A 6000-nucleotide genomic window follows, 5' to 3' on the forward strand; every position below is an offset into this window, starting at 1 on the left:
GAGCAGCTACAGTCTTGTGCTGGGAATGGTTGCCTCACTGGGAGGGCAAAGGAGGGCAGGGCAGCAGACGGTGAGAAAAGCCATGTCCTTCAATTTCAAATGGTTCCAGGAACACAACCTGCAATCTAAAACAAAGGATTCCTCCTCCAGCCATTGCAGTAGTTAATCTCCAAGTTTAATGGGTAAACTGTAAACTCTGAAAGTTCAGCATTCAAATTCTGGCAGTGATGTATTAGAGAGCCTAGAGGTCTCCATGTACTGATATGTGGTACAAGCAGCTCCCCACTTTTTCATCAAAACTGCCCCTGCTTCACGTCAGTTCAAGTAGTAGAGACAGACATTCCAGACTTTAATTTGCTGTGTAGTTGTACCTTGAACTCAGTGGGCACTCTTGAATCTCACACTATTTTTATTCCAGGATCAGGTTCCTCCCTCATTGCATATGATGAAGAGTGATGGTTACAGTCTCACAGCTATCATCTCCCAAAATCTGAAAGCCTGATTTAGCTATCCAGATAGCCCATTACACATAAGCAAGTTCACCTGTCAAGTTCACGGGATTTGGGAAAGCCTGAAGTGAATTCAAGTTGCTATTTTACCTTCTTACTATTTATGACAGTGGAAAGATTTGTATTTCAGTTATTTTCTGCTTCTGCCCTCTTAGTTTGGCTTGACCAAATTCAAAGTAAAGTTGATATATCCAGTATGCACATAGTCCCAGAGAAATGGGATTAGCAAGAAAATGCCTTTAAGAATACAAGCTGCTTCTGAAGGCTCACAACATCTTCTCAGATTTATTTTGATTTTTCACTTACACTAGGAGTCATAGTAGCAGTGGTCATGACTTTAACAGGTCAAGGTAAATCACTGTTAAAGCTGAAAGTAGTGCTGCTGATTCCAGTGCCAGATTCATCAACATGAGATTTGTGTTGCATGTCTTCAGTGTACTGGTGTCAAGGAGGAAACAAATGTATACACGTGAAAAAGTTGAAGTATGAAAGAGAGAGGTTTTACTGTACTGTTTCTGAAAGGTACATAAGAGCTACAGAGTAACTATGCCATCATTTGTCCTCACCCATCCTAATCTAATACAGGAAGACTTGAAATCAAGACTTAATTTAGGGAAGCTTGCTCTGACTACCTCTCCCAAATAGCAGCACTGATGCTGCAGTATGTAATTACAACTTTGTGCATTTCTTAACCAGTTTAGGGAAAATGCTCAACTTGACACATTCCCAGTAGTGAAGACGTGCACTGCCTTTCTAATCTGCTTGTTTGCAGCTGGATTTAGTCTTCGGTGCTCAATACACTTCAGAGAGGGCAGCTACAGGATCACCCAGGGTATGGCACAGTGCCGGAGTACCAATGCTCTTTAGGCGTGAGAGACACATAATTATAAATTCTCTTAGGAGGAAGCTCTGACCATTAGTCAGACATAGCCTTTGGGCATGGAACTGTAAAGCACAAATAGATGAATAAGCAACAAAATGGCCACCATGTGGGCCCAAATTCTTTTAAAACTACAAATGAGCTGTTCTTTAGTGAGTCCACTAATTTATTCCAGCCATCTGTATCAGTGTAAACAAAAGCTTGTCTCCTAAATTGCTTAATCATTTCTAAGATGTAGCAAGGACCAAAAGTTTCAACATGATCATCTTGGGGAAAAAAAATAGGAAAAATGAACCCACATATTTTCACACCATGAACATCTTATGATAACCACTGCCATGCAATTCAAAGAAATACTAAAAAGTAAGACTTGTTCCTGGCTTAGCATACTTTTTCCCATTTAAATGCCACAAAATGTTTCATTAGGATATTTTAGGGGATGGAAAAATCAGGCCATTTTCCCCCCTCCAGTCTCCAGTGATGACACTGTAGACAAATTCTATATTTATTACTAAGCCTGAGAACTGCTAAATTGATGTGCTGGGTTTTGTACTGCTCTAAGGGTCGCAGCTTTCCTGGGGCATTGACAGACAAATTAAACACTAAGAATCAAGTACACCTTCCCACACTAAGGGTTGAGGAAGTTTCCCCTTTCCACGTGACACCAGCCTTACTTGGTAATGCCCATTGACCAACAGCAGCAGTTTTAGGCTTGGTTAGTACCTTTATTACACCTCCAACTAGGCACTGTGACCAAACAAAAAAATCTGCCAATCATTGCAAAATCTATTATTAAAGCACTAATGAGAGCACTACAAAAGAAAACCATAGCAAATGATAGGAGCTCTATGATAGCCTCACCATAAATTAGCTTGGTGGGCAGGTTTACCAGAGAAGTCTGGTAAAGTTTAGGTATTATAGTACACAAAAGCAACATTTTCTCTTTCCCTGTTGACTTCAATACAAACTGAATTGCCATTAAAACAATAAACATTTTCTCCCTCCACCAGTGTTGTATGTAAATATTAACAGGACTCTGCACATTTTTAACCATACTCTTTACATGCCTGAAAGTTTCTTCCTACAGAGTTCCATTTACATGGAAAAGATTTGTTTTCTCTGTCCTGTAGCTTCAGCAGTTGTGGCCATATACACAGGGAAATGTATTGCACACATTGCAAGATTTAAACACAGTTAAAAGACTATATATTAAAATCATTTGCTAATACAGGCTATTGTCTTGTACAGATCTTAACAGTGCTCAGTGCAACAAACCTCAGTTGGAACTTGAATTTTATAATAGTATTTAACAGCCATCAGCAGTAACAGACACAATTAATGTGAATGCTTTGTTTAAGCCAAGAAATGAAATATTGCTGAAGAAAAAAAGTTCTATATTGCTTTACAGTTAATAAAAAATTGCTGTAAAGTAACATAGTACTTGGGATGAAAATTAAATAGAAGCTTCCAAAGCTCTAACCAGCACGTCTTTTGCTCTCTAGCTTTCATCAAATAGGACAAAAGAAACAAACACTTAACCAGGTTTTCCATGGGACAGTTCAAGAAAATCTCTTCCCTACCCTGCTATATAAATGGATGGCTTTTACCCAGGACCTTTACACTGCATAGAAGAAAGCAAATTTCCACTTATAATCTCAGATGTAGCTGCAACCCCCAGCTGCTGGTGTGAGATGATGTATAAAGACTATCCACAATCTCAGCTGTTGATTGGAGAACTGATGTTCAAATAATATAAATTACTTCTGGTACCTCCCTATGTCCTTGCTGAACTACTAGGCTGATGGCAAGATGGCAAGCCAGTCATCTGTCTTGGACTGTTTTGAGTGAGTTCCTGTAGCTATTTCTGAACCAGTGAAATAGGCTAACTTTACAATAAGGAACAGCCATTGCCTTCTTAGCAAGGTCAAAGTGAATAGAAAAAATTAATTCCTAGCCAAGGTCCCTGCAAAAAATGGGCAAGATGTTAATTCACTGCCATCCTGGCCTAAAGGTAGCAATTGTCAATAGGACAAACAGTCTGCATCATCATTTTCTCTCTAATTTAATCAAGGTCATATTAGATCACTACATCACATCAAGCAGAATCAATTTGACTAAAGAAAATCTGAGCTAAACCAGATTCCTTTTGGAAATTAACCCTTTATAACAAACATTATCCATAGATGTGGGGCATCTTATTTCTACTGAAAATTACTACTGCTATAGAACACATATCATGATAAGAAAAATTCTTCCCCCTCAATAAAACAAGATTACATTGTCTAATCTCATGCCTAAATTTGTGTTTGTTTGCGTTTCTTTACTGTGTATTGCATATAAGTCTCACACTGCAAAACAACAATTTCCACAGAAACTGAAAGATATGTCTGACAAAAAAAAGTACTGTATTATGCTGGGTGTCAGTTACCTCACAAAAATTTAGCTTTTAGCACGAGAAAAAAAAAATAACAAATCATGGTGCTGTGGAACTGTCGACTTCTTACACAAATGAATAAAAGGTTTTATGTTCTTTTTGCTTTTTACCCTTTTGGTTGATTAGTTTTGTTGGGGTTTTGTTTGTGTTTTTGAAGATTACGTCCAGTAGAGCTCCTTCCCCAAAATTCAAACCAATTATCACTTTAATTGCAGTATGTACATACCCAAGATTTTACTCTAACTGCACAATAATCTATTGCTATGGCAACTTTTGACTATGATGCATTCCACCTTTTGGCAGAATGCTTAGGTGGACTACTGCCACAACAGCCAGCTAGAAAAGTGTGATCTTCACCTGGCTGGGCCACAGATGCAGTTCTTTTAGCCCACACAGCAAATTCCTGCTTCAAGCATTCCAAAAATTTGAAAGACCCTCTCCCATATGTCTCATAACACCTACATCAGAGGCTTCTATAGCCAAAACATTTTTTTTTAAGCTTGTCAAATACTGACAATGAGATCATATACATATGCATACTTGTAATTTCACACTTATTGCAGAGAGAATCTATATCACTGTCACTGGATATTTGTTATAAGCCTGAAAGGAGCAGAATAGCATAGGACTTAAAAGACCTTTTTATTTTTGAATCTTTTTTCTCAATCACAGAAGAAACTAATCATAATCCTACAAGCAAAGGTATTGTAAATACCAAAGTCAATACAGCCTGACAATACTGCCTGATGGAGGAGCTCCCACACACAGAGCCAGGGCTGCAGCTGAACCCCTTTGTAACAGCCTGGCTGGCCCATCTGTTTGGTGTACACTTGCTTGTTACTCTCATCATCTCCTCAAACTGCCAGCTCTGAGCTTGGGTTCTGTGCTTTGCAAGCACATCCCAGCCATTTAAAGATAACCACCTCTGCTCCCAGTAAAGCCAGTGATCCCAGTAACACAAGTTTCCTTGGATCTCATTTTGCACTGCTTGAGTGATGGGACACCAAGCAAGTACTGCTCACCACAGACATAGTTGTGATCTTGTGAGGGACAAGCCTTGGCATCAGCAGGATGGATTTGGAAGGATGCAGACTATGGCAGAGAGAGACATACCTGCTTTTGTTTCTTCTAGTAAGAATTTTTTTCCTTTTAAGTCTGTTCCTCCATCTCATAGCACTTGCACAGAATGAAATAAAGTAGACTAGAAACATTTATGACTAAGAACTAAGAGTAGCCTTAAAGTGTTTTGTAATAGGAAGAATACACTTGGGACTTACGTGCCAAAAGTTCTTCATAGACCCATGAATTTTGGTAAGTTATATTGTAGGGTTTATTTTTCCTTTTAAAGTGGAAATAAAGCACTCAACAAAGCAAAACAAAAAAATATAGAATCCCTTTGGTCAGAACACAATTTGTTCGCAGAGAACACTTTGCCATGTAGAATTTCTACAACCTAATTTATTTTTTAATATAAAATTTAGGACTTTTTTCTGTGGAATGTGACTTTTAATTTCAAAATCAATTATGGGGGTTGTTTTATCTATTAACTATAAGATGTTGTATCTTAGCACCAAGATATTGTAATGAAACACTGCTTTAAGATTTAAAAATCTTTATATCACTTTATATATGAATTTTTAAATTTCCTTTTGCCCATGATTGAAGGGACTTGTAGTTTTTTTCAAAGCATATCTACTACAGCAGAATGTCTGTCTAGGTGTTTGATGATAATTAGCAAGAAAATTAGCCTGCTAGAAATATTATTCATCAAAATGCTATTGAGTCCTAGGGAGATTGCAAACCCCTGGTTGAAAGTTTCTCAGAGACAATCTACTTGGTTGCATCAGGTTTAAATCACATGAAGTATTGATTAAAGTCTTTCTCAGTTAACTATTGCCAACTTAAAAGGCAAACCAGACCCTTCATGTCCCATTTTAAGGGAACATCTAGATCCAGAATCTCAACTGTGTTAAAGCTGTTTTACTACACCACAGAAGCCTAGAGGCTTCCAACTAAGCTTATGGTTGCTATTCTACCATATCAAATACAAAGAGTTAAGAAAAGCATTTAAAATATGAGTCTGTTTGGGCCAAGCTTTAGTATATAACGTCTCAATTCCTACTTGAGTATCTGAAGTTTCTACAGTACAGATACCACTTCAGTTATCAAGATAGACA

The sequence above is a fragment of the Haemorhous mexicanus genome, chromosome 9 (genome assembly GCF_027477595.1).
Source record: "Haemorhous mexicanus isolate bHaeMex1 chromosome 9, bHaeMex1.pri, whole genome shotgun sequence".
NCBI classification, from domain to species: domain Eukaryota; kingdom Metazoa; phylum Chordata; class Aves; order Passeriformes; family Fringillidae; genus Haemorhous; species Haemorhous mexicanus.